We start from the raw sequence: 12,199 nt of genomic DNA on the forward strand, positions 1-12,199 counted from the left end.
CTATATATTGTACATTACTAAATATCTTCTCACCTCCTACTAGACTCCATTTGATTCTTTCTTTACAGTCTTTTTTACAAAAGAGTGATTCTGCTAGTTCAGGTTATTCTCAGTGAGAGTTGCTTGGTATTTAGTTGTAGTTTTGAAACGTTCATAGGAGGATGTGAGCTCAGAGTCTTCCTAGTCTACCATCTTGACTCTGCCCCCTCTCAAAATAAAAATATTGTAAGTCCCTATTATTTTTCAGGCACTAACCTGAAAAAGCTGCTAGAAAAAGCTGTACATCAGCAAAGGAGGCAGGCAAAACCTCTCCTCTACCCTTCTATGGAAAGAAAGAAGAGGAAGAGAAAGAAAAAGAGAGAGAGAGAGATGGAGAGACAGAGGGATGGAGATAAAGAGAAGTAAAATATAAATAAATATATATTCATAAATAATTCATGTGATAGCACAAAATGATAAGCTATGAAGAAAATAAGTTAGGGCAAAGGGAATAGAGTGCCTGGGTCTGAACAACAAGCATGGCTCTTTTTGAAGTCCTCTCTGAGGTGATGCATTGGAGCAAAGAAGTAAATGGGAAGTAGATCAGCCATAGAAAGATCTGGGAGACCATTCTAAGCAGAGGATACCACAAGTGCAATGGCCAAAAGATGGAAAGGGTTTGACAGTTAGAGAAGCACCAGAGCCAGTATTGTGGAAATGGAGTAAAGGAGTGGGAAAGAGATTAAAAGAAGATGAGATGGGAGGAAGTCACGTCAGATTAAGAAAGGTTTATAGGTCATGGTAGGAGTTTTGATTTGATTCTATGTGTGTTGGGAAACCCTTTCAAAATAGTGGAATGTAGGGGAAAGAATGGAAGCAAGGGAACCAGTTAGGAGAATGGGACAGGAGGTTAGAGTTATAGGGGTGACCCAAGAGAGGGTGGTATTGGTGTAGTTGTTAAGAAAAGACTAGATAAATATGTATTAGAAGTAAAGCATACTTGCTAATGAATTGATTAGATGTTGAATATGGAGGAACAGGAAAAATCATGATGAATCCTGGATGTTTGCCTTTCAAGGGCTAACAAACTCAGCACTGGAGAACAAGTAAGCGTTCCTGAAGACCATAATAGTCTGCCAGATTTATTTGGTCAAATTATGCATATGTTTCCCAAATACACAACTAAGTATTACCCAACTACATTAACTAAAATGGGCATTACTGAGCTTAAATTTCAATAAGAATTAAGATAAAAGGTTTATAAGTTCTTTCCTTCTAATTGCTAACCTTGAAAGAAGGTGATTATTAATGAAGGGTGGTAGAATGTTCTATGATATCTATCAAATTTCATTGCTCATGTGCAATCATGAACATAGTGGGGATATAAACAGAAAGGCAGTATGTGTAGATTATGTTTTATTGAAACAGATTAAGCCAGCATAAGATAAAATCAATATAAGGTTAAAATGTTCAAGTTGGAAGGAACTTAGAAATCATCTTATTCATCCACTTTATTTTCCATATGGGAAATCAAGTATCAGAAATATTAGGTAACTCAAAGTAATTTTGCATAAATTTCTCTGTCTTCCCTATTTACATGAAAGTATGTATCATTTAGCCTTCTTCTAGCTCCCTCTTGATTTCTTAATACATATGATTTTTAAACTCAAGCTGTCTAATCTTACAATATGACAAACTAAGCTCATGTTGGTTACCTCCTTTCCTCCAAAACTCCACTCAAATAATAGTAAACACATAATAAATGTATAAACTAATAAAATGAATGCGAGGAGAACTTTGAGTACAGGAGATTCCAACACATTTCTGGAAAAAGCTAAATGGATAAAAAAAAAATCACTGAAAGGTGAAATAAAAACAAGAAAGTCATGCCCTAAAATACAAACAGAAATGGTTGCAGAGGAGCAGCCAGCCAAACTGGTTTTTGTGAGTTAGATCTTTATCTCATCAATAGAAAATATTTAAGATTGATGATTCAAAAAATAGGGATATAACTAAAGTATTTAGAAATTTGGACATATTAAGAAAAGATGGGATGGCAAGGAATGTGGGCAGCCTCTAGGAGCTAAGAGTGGTTCTGGCTGATAGCAAGAAAGGAAATAGGACTACCGGCCTACCACAGCAAGAAGGTGAATTTTGTCTGCTCCAAGAATGAATTGGCTTTTCCCCAGATCTCACACGCAAGAACTCAGTTTGGCTTATACCTTGATTTTAGCCTTGTGATACTCTGAGGAAAGAACCTAGACAGGCCGTGCTGGATTTCTGACCTAAAGAACTGAATTGGTTCAAGATGGCGGAGTAGAAGGACGTGCTCTCACTCCCTCTTGTGAGAGCACTGGAATCACAATTAACTGTTGAACAATCATCGACATGAAGACCCTGGAACTCACCAAAAAAGATACCCCACATCCAAAGACAAAGGAGAAGCCACAAAGAGATGGTAGGAGGGGTGAAATCACAATAAAATCAAATCCCATAATTGCTGGGTGGGTGACTCACAAACTGGAGAACACTTATACCACAGAAGTCCACACACTGGAGTGAAGGTTCTGAGCCCTACATCAGGCTTCGCAACCTGGGAGTCCGGCAACAGGAGGAGGAATTCCTAGAGAATCAGACTTTGAAGGCTAGCGGGATGTGACTGCAGGACTTCCACAGGACTGAGGGAAATAGAGTCTCCACTCTTAGAGGGCACACACAAAGTAGTGTGTGCATCAGGACCAAGGGGAAGAAGCAGTGACCCCAGGGGAGGCTGAACCAGACGTACCTGCTGGTGTTGGAGGGTCTCCTGCAGAGCAGGGGGTGGATGCGTCTCACCGTGAGGACAAGGACACTGGAAGCAGAAGTTCTGGGAAGAACGCCTTGGAGTGAGCCCTCCCAGAATCTGCCACTAACGCCAAAAAAGAGCCCTGGTAGACTCCAGTGTTGGGTCACCTCAGGCCAAACAACTAACAGGGAGAGAACCCAGCCCCACCCATCAGCAGACAAGCGGATTAAAGTTTTAGTGAGCTCTGCCTAACTGAGCAACACCCAGCTCTACCCACCACCAGTCCCTCCCATCAGGAAACTTGCACAAGTCTCTTAGATAGCCTCATCCACCAGAGGGCAGAAAGCAGAAGAAAGAATAACTACACCCTGCAGTTTGTGGAACAAAAACCACATTCACAGAAAGATAGACAAGATTAAAAGGCAGAGGGCTATGCAGCAGATGAAGGAACAAAATAAAACCCCAGAAAAACAACTAAATGAAGTGGAGATAGGCAACCTTCCTGAAAATCAATTCAGAGTAATGATAGTGAAGATGATCCAGGACTTCAGAAAAAGAATGGAGGCAAAGATCAAGAAGGTGCTAGAAATGTTTAACAAAGACCTAGAAGAATTAAAGAACAAAGAAATAGAGATGCACAATACAATAACTGAAATGAAAAATACACTAGAAGGAATCAATGGCAGAACAACTGAGGCAGAAGAACCTGGAAGACAGAATGGTGGAATTCACTGCTGTGGAACAGAATAAAGAAAAAAGAATGACAAGAAATGAAGACAGCCTAAGAGACCTCTTGGACAACATTAAACTCAAAAACATGCGTATTATAGGGGTCCCAGAAGGAGAAGAGAGAGAGAAAGGACCCAAGAAAATATTTGAAGAGGTTATAGTCGAAAATTTCCCTAACATGGGAAAGGAAATAGCCACCCAAGTCCAGGAAGCACAGAGAGTCCCATACAGGATAAACCCAAGGAGAAACATGCTGAGACACATAGTAATCAAATTGGCAAAAATTAAAGACAAAAATTATTGAAAGCAGCAAGGGAAAAACGACAGATAACATACAAGGGAACTCTCATAAGGTTAACAGCTGATTTCTCAGCAGAAACTCTACAAGCCAGAAGGGAGTGGCATGACATATTTAAAGTGATGAAAGGGAAGAAGCTACAACCAAGAATACTCTACCCGGCAAGGATCTCATTCAGATTCGATGGAGAAATCAAAAGCTTTACAGACAAGCAAAAGCTAAGAGAATTCAGCATCACCAAACTAGCTCTACAACAAATGCTAAAGGAATTCTCTAAGTGGGAAACACAAGAGAAGAAAAGGATCAACAAAAACAAACCCAGGTCAATTAGGAAAATGGTAATAGGAACACACATATCAATAATTACCTTAAACATGAATGAATTAAATGCTCCAAAGAAAAGACAGAGGCTTACTGAATGGATACAAAAACAAGACCCATATATATGCTGTCTACAAGACACCCACTTCAGACCTAGGGACACATACAGACTGAAAGTAAGGGGATGGAAAAAAGATATTTCATGCAAATGGAAATCAGAAGAAAGCTGGAGTAGCAATATTCGTATCACGTAAAATAGACTTTAAAATAAAAAATTTTATAAGAGACAAGGAAGAACACTACATAATGATCAAGGGATCAATACAAGAAGAAGTCATAACAATTATAAATATATATGCATCCAACATAGAAGCACCTCAATACATAAAGAAACTGCTAACAGCTATAAATGAGGAAATCAACAGTAACACAATAACAGTGGGGGACTTTAACACCTCACTTACACCAATGGACAGATCATCCAAAATGAAAATAAATAAGGAAACAGAAGCTTTAAATGACACAATAGACCAGATAGATTTAATTGATATTTATAGGACATTCCATACAAAAACATCCGATTACACTTTCTTCTCAAGTGCGCAAGGAACATTCTCCAGGATAGATCACGTCTTGGGTCACAAATCAAGCCTCGGTGAATTTAAGAAAACTGAAATCATACCAAGCATATTTTCTGACCACAACGCTTGAGATTAGAAATCAATTATGGGGAAAAAAACGTAAAAAACACAAACACATGGAGGCTAAAAAATACGTTACTAAATAACCAAGAGATCACTGAAGAAATCAGAGAGGAAATCTAAAAATACCTAGAGAAAAATGACAGTGAAAACATGACGATCCCAAACCTATGGAATGCAGCAAAAGCAGTTCTAGGAGTGAAGTTTATAGCAATATGACCCTACCCCAAGAAACAAGAAAAATCGCAAATAAACAATTTCACCTTACACCTAAAGGAACTAGAGAAAGAAGAACAAACAAAACCCAAAGTTAGAAGAAGGAAAGAAATCATAAAGATCAGAGCAGAAATAAATGAAATAGAAACAAAGCAAACAATAGCAAAAGTCAATAAAACTAAAAGCTGGTTCTTTGAGAAGATAAACAAAATTGATAAACCATTAGCCAGACTCATCAAGAAAAAGAGGGAGAGGACGCAAATCAATAAAATTAGAAATGAAAAAGGAGAAGTTACAACACACACCACAGAAATACAAAGCATCCTAAGAGACTACAACAAGCGACTCTATGACAATAAAATGGACAACCTGGAAGAAATGGACAAATTCTTAGAAAAGTACAACCTTCCAAGACTGAACCAGGAAGAAATAGATAATATGAACAGACCAATCACAAGTAATGAAATTGAAACTGTGATTAAAAATCTTCCAACAAACAAAAGTCCAGGACCAGGTGGCTTCACAGGTGAATTCTATCAAACATTAGAGAAGAGCTAACACCCATCCTTCTCAAACTCTTCCCAAAAAATGCAGGGGAAGGAAGACTCCCAAACTCATTCTATGAGGCCACCATCACCCTGATACCAAAACCAGACAAAGATACTACAAAAAAAGAAAATTACAGACCAATATCACTGATGAATATAGATGCAAATATCCTCAACAAAATACTAGCAAACGGAATCCAATAACACATTAAAAGGATCATACACCATGATCAAGTGGGATTTATCCCAGGAATGCCAGGATTCTTCAATATATGCAAATCAATCAACGTGATACACCATATTAACAAACTGAAGAATAAAAACCATATGATCATCTCAATAGATGCAGAAAAAGCTTTTGACAGAATTCAACACCCATTTATGACAAAAACTCTGAGAAAGTGGGCATAGAGGGAACCTACCTCAACATAATAAAGGCCATATATGAGAAAACCCACAGCAAACATTCTCAATGGTGAAAAACTGAAAGCATTTCCTCTAAGATCAGGAACAAGACAAGGATGTCCACTCTCACCACTATTATTCAACATAGTTTTGGAAGTCCTAGCCGTTGCAATCAGAGAAGAAAAAGAAATAAAAGGAATCCAAATTGGAAAAGAATAAGTAAAACTGTCACTGTTTGCAGATGACATGATACTATACATAGATAATGCTAAAGAGGTCACCAGAAAACTACTAGATCTAATCAATGAATTTGGTAAAGTTGCAGGATCCAAAATTAATGCACAGAAATCTCTTGCATTCCTATACACTAATGATGAAAAATCTTAAATAGAAATTAAGGAAACACTCCCATTTACCATTGCAACAGACAGAATAAAATACCTAGGTATAAACCTACCTAGGGACACAAAAGACCTGTATGCCTGAAAACCATAAGACACTGATGAAAGAAATTAAAAATGATACAAACAGATGGAGAGATATACCATGTTCTTGGATTGGAGGAATCTATATTGTGAAAATGACCATACTACCCAAAGCAATCTACAGATTCAATGCAATCCCTATCAAATTACCAATGGCATTTTTTACAGAACTAGAACAAAGAATCTTAAAGTTTGTATGGAGACACAAAAGACCCTGAATAGCCAAAGCAGTCTTGGGGGAATTAAATGGAGTTGGAGGAATCAGGCTCTCTGACTTCAGACTATACTACAAAGCTACAGTAATCAAGACAATATGGTACTGGCACAAAAACAGAAATATAGATCAATGGAACAGGACAGAAAGCCCAGAGAGGAACCCACACACCTATGGTCAACTAATCTATGACAAAGGATGCAAAGACATACAATGCAGAAAAGAGGGTCTCTTCAATAAGTGGTGCTGGGTAAACTGGACAGCTACATGTAAAAGAATGAAATTAGAACACTCCCTAACACCATACACAAAAATATACTCAAAATGGATTAGAGACCTAAATGTAAGACTGGACACTATAAAATTCTTAGAGGAAAATGTGGGAAGAACGCTCTTTTACATTTATCACAGCAAGATCTTTTTTTGATCCACCTCCTAGAGTAATGGAAATAAAAACAAAAATAAACAAATGGGACCTAATGAAACTTCAAAGCTTTTGCACAGCAAAGGAAACCATAAACAAGACGAAAAGACAACCCTCAGAATGGGAGAAAATATTTGCAAATGAATCAATGGACAAAGGATTAATCTCCAAAATATATAAACAGCTCATGCAGCTCAATATTAAAAAAACAAACAACCCAATCCAAAAATGGGCAGAAGACCTAAGTAGACATTTCTCTAAAGAAGCCATACAGATGGCCAAGAAGCACATGAAAGGATGCTCAACATCACTAATTATTAGAGAAATGCAAATCAAAACTACAATGAGGTATCACCTCACACCAGTTAGAAAGGTCATCATCAGAAAATCTATAAACAACAAATGCTGGAGAGGGTGTGGAGAAAAGGGAACCCTCTTGCACTGTTGGTGGGAATGTAAATTGATACAGCCACTATAGAGAACAGTATGGAGGTTCCTTAAAAAACTAAAAATAGAATTACCATATGACTCAGCAATCCCACTACTGGACATATACCCAGAGAAAACCATAATTCAAAAAGACACATGCACCCAATGTTCATTGCAGCCCTATTTACAATAGCCAGGTCATGGAAGCAACCTAAATGCCCATTGACACATGAATGGATAAAGAAGATGTGGTACATATATACAATGAAATATTACTCAACCATGAGAAGGAACAAAATTGGATCATTTGTAGAGACGTGGATGAATCTAGAGACTGTCATACAGAGTGAAGTAAGTCAGAAAGAGAGAAACAAGTATCGTACATTAACGCATATATGTGGAACCTAGAAAAATGGTACAGATGAACCGGTTTGCAGGGCAGAAATTGAGACCCAGGTGTAGAGAACAAACGTATGGACACCAAGGCGGAAAGCGGCAAGGGTGGTGGTGTGATGAACTGGGAGATTGGGATTGACATATATACACTAATGTGTATAAAATGGGTAACTATTAAAAACCTGCTGTATAAAAAAATAAATAAAATAAAATTCAAAAATTCAAAAAAAAAAGAACACATGATATTACATGCCAAACACCATTCTAAAATACTTCAATGTATTACCACTTATAAATTTGATACTTCCATCTCTATTTTACAGAGGCACTGAAGGTTAAGGAGCCAAAGCTCATCCAGCTAATAAGTGGTGAAGCAAGGATTTGAACCCAGACTCTACACTTTTAGCCACAACATTATGCTCACTGCACATACATTTGTGGAGGAACTGCAATGAAAACTAAAACTAGAAATAGTTTAAAGATTTTATTTCAGAGAAGTGGGACTGGGGCTAGGCAGAAATGGGACATAGATTGCACTTTTTCTTTTTAGAGGTTCTATATCTTTAAACATTTGCAAATATTACTTAAAAGTAAAGAAACAAAATTTTTAAAAAAGAAGTAAAAACAAGGGTTCTAAAAGCATTAAATGGTATTGAGTAATGTGAATATATTCAGATTGCCCTAACATAGAGCACACGAAGAGTTTTCTCTGTTTTTCAGTTTCCATGCTAGGATCCTAAGGATCAACAGAAACAACAACAACTTCATATATCAAGAGACTCATATTTTCAAACTTCAAATAGTTCTATGGCCACCCCTGTAATATTTTAAAGTGTACAAGTACCTACTGTGTTAGCACAGGGAAGTCTACCCAATACTATATAAGAGCCTATATGGGAGAAGAATCTAAAAAAGAGTGTGTATACATATACGTATAACAGATTCACTTTCCTGTACACCTGAAACTAACACAACATTTTAAATCAACTATAACACCAATAAAATTTTTTTAAATAAATGAATAAAAGTGTACAAGGAAGAAAAAGCCTAAGCCTAAAGAGCCATAACTTAATAATACAGAGTCGATATAATCCAAACCCTCCGTAAGAGTTATTTTTTTTTCCCATATGAACTTAGATTCTAAGAATGAAATTCAGAAAGAAGTCCATTACATAAGACAACCAACACCAGGAACTGATGATCTTACTGTGTGAAGGCCACAGAGTCCTAGAGAGACTATAATTATTTAAAAATAAGAATAATTAGTTAATTGAGATGTATATTATTTTCTTAGGTCCTAGGCCATCATCTCAATATATATCTCATGAGCATGAGTAAAGCAGGAAAATATAATCAAAATACAGCTTTGAAAGAGATGGTTTAAGACAAAGAGAAACTTAATTGACTTTAACAAGTTTTCAACCCAATAGAGCAAAAATCAGCTGTGGAGTTTATTAAAAGTTCAGATGGCTGGACCAATGCTTGCAAATTCTGTTTACTTAGGTAAATGTGCAGCAGAGATACTGGATAAAACAAAAAACAAACAAAAAAACACAACATGTCCACAGCCAGATGCTGAAAGCCCCGAGCTAGTTAATAGAATATCTATGTTTAGGATAGATTACTTCCATTTGAAATAATCTTGTGACTCAGCTGGAAACAATCTATCCTAAACATAGAAAAAATGGATTATCCAGCCAAAAATAGTTAAGGATAATTGGGGCCAGGAGTTCTCTTTATTTTTGTTATTCCCATCAATTCCAAGAGAAATAAAGTACCAAAGAGGACAAATGGAATACGCATTAACGAGTGTCTTCAGAATATTTCCTCAAACAAAACAAAAATATGTAGTTATTAACCTGGTCCTTCTCTACTGTCATACATTACAGCCGCATTTTGCAAAAACTATATGGATGACAATGGAATACTTGGACTTAACAAATTGGCTCCGTTTACAGCTGCAATGTGGATGTGTTATTTTTACTGGAACACATCAACGCAACCTATGGCACTTAGTATGTATCTATTGATCTCACAAATATATTTTTTCCATGCCCATCAATAAAGAGAATTTAAAACATCAGTCTGCCTTTACATGGGAATGGCAACAATAAGCATTTACAGTCATGGTCCTAGGCTTTGTTAAAGTGCTTGCTCTCTGTCGTAATACAGTACACAGGATGCTTCATATTCTGCACAATGTCACCCTGGTTCTATGTATAGAGAGAAAATGACGTACAAATTGGAACTGGTGAATATAAAGCCCAAGTACTCTGGATGGCCTTGTTAGACACTTTTGAACTAGAGGGTGGAAGATAAACCTACCAAGATTCATGGGCCAGATCATCAGAGAGGGTCTTAGGAGACTGGTGATTTTTAGGATATCCCCTTAAAGGAAAAGAGCAGGTTATTATACCTTGGATATGCTACGTCTAAGAAAGAAGTACACAGTTTGGTTAGTCTATTTGGATTTCGGAAGCAGCACGTATGACATTTGAGAATACTGCGCCAACGAATTTATCAGGTGACTTAGAAGGCTGCCAGCATTGAGTAGAGTCCAGGACATGAGAGAGCTCTGGAGAATGTCCAGGCTAAGGGCTGAGGAACCTGCAAAGAGGTTCACAGACTAAAGACTTACCCAGAGGTCAAACCTATGATTCCAAACCAATAAAAAGAGTAGAGATAAAAATAATTCTGATTTCATAATTTATATAATAATACAATTATGTTCTATATATCAATAGTATTCTGTTTTGTGCTTATATAGATGTAGGTAATGAATACCACTATGAATCAGATTCCTGCTTTATTCAAAAAGAGCAAGTAATAATATAGTTTATCGTGAATACATTCACAATTAACTAGTTTCATTGGTGCACTTTACCACTTTAGACTATGATATTAAAAATAAGAGAATGATATAACTGGAATAGCATTTTCTTTATTCTGTGCATGTATATGAGACTGCACACAGAATTTTAAAACATTTTGTTAGAAGTGAATTATACTTAATTCAGTAAAAAAAGAGTCAGTAAAAACATAGTTGTTGCCCATCTGATCTTTTAGACATCTTTATAAATGTATACACACTGCTTAAGAGCATTGTCTCTGAAGTCAAATATATGTGGGTTTATATGTTGCACTACCACTAACTATTCAGTATTTTAGTCATATTCATTTTCCTAATAGTACAATCAATGTTTGTAGAAATTTTATAGTTTATGGAATTATGTCATTCTTAAACAGAACACTTCAGTGCCTAGCACTGTGTCTAGAACATAATAAAAGTTTAACACATGTTAACTATAATTATCATTACTATTATTATCTTGCATATATATACACATAAACACACTTTATATATGATCTTATATTTGTATATATATGACATATATACATATATATGAACTCTCACTTGTAGTCTATAATATATGCATACAAACACACACACACACACACACACACACACTCAAAAGGAGAGATTCTTTTAGCATAATGTGGGATGGTCATTTAAATTCTCCATTTGTATTCATTGAATAAATAATTGCTGTCCTAAGGCTAGGAATAAACCAGACCTGGTCTCCATCTAAAGGAGGCTACCTTCTATTTCAGAACAAGGAAGAAGTATAACTATACCTATAAGCATCCTCATGATTTCACCTTTTATTGTAAGTACTTTTACTTTTCCTCTTCCAAAGGATACTCGGAATGCATACAAAACACACATGCCCCAGTTGGAGATTAGTTACTAAGAATTCAATCACTACTTTATGCTTAGCTCCAGAGTTCCTGCATCGAATACACCAACATTGTGTCACCTGGAATGACTGCTCCACACAGTTTCAGATGCATATCTGAGCCAAAGAGTCCAATCGTCTCAATATCTCCATTATCTCTTTACATCCAGTTAGAACAACCCTTATTAGGAAATAAAAATTGAAAACCTTTTCGTATTACAACCACCAGGTAACATAAATAACAGGCCAAGCACTACCTCCAAGTCCACCAAGTGCCACATTCAAAGGAACACGCTCCAATAACTCAAATAATTTAAAGCAATGCGTATCTATAACTGCATCTCCCAAAACATCAGAGGTAGATCCAATCCATAATTCCCAGCACTGAGGTTCCATTCCTTAATAACTCATTCCCCTTCCTGTTTCTGTGCTTAAACCCTTCTTTCCCACACCAAAATTTTCCTTGAATTCCAGACTACATAGACGCTTCTTCAATTATTTACCTTATATTATACATTTATCAGTTATTTAG

General features: G+C 36.5%; 1 protein-coding gene across 1 annotated transcript in view; it reads right to left on the reverse strand.

Moving 5' to 3' along the window:
* The window catches only part of LOC103018708 (platelet glycoprotein 4), a 113,976-nt gene extending 111,028 nt beyond the window's left edge, over positions 1-2,948 (reverse strand). Inside the window, exon 1 of the mRNA XM_057550142.1 lies at positions 2,765-2,948. The gene's annotated coding sequence lies outside the window, so the exon portion shown is untranslated. The remainder of the gene's footprint in view (positions 1-2,764) is intronic.
* Positions 2,949-12,199: the final 9,251 nt, after the last annotated feature.

The sequence above is a fragment of the Balaenoptera acutorostrata genome, chromosome 7, assembly GCF_949987535.1.
Source record: "Balaenoptera acutorostrata chromosome 7, mBalAcu1.1, whole genome shotgun sequence".
Classification (NCBI taxonomy): Eukaryota; Metazoa; Chordata; class Mammalia; order Artiodactyla; family Balaenopteridae; genus Balaenoptera; species Balaenoptera acutorostrata.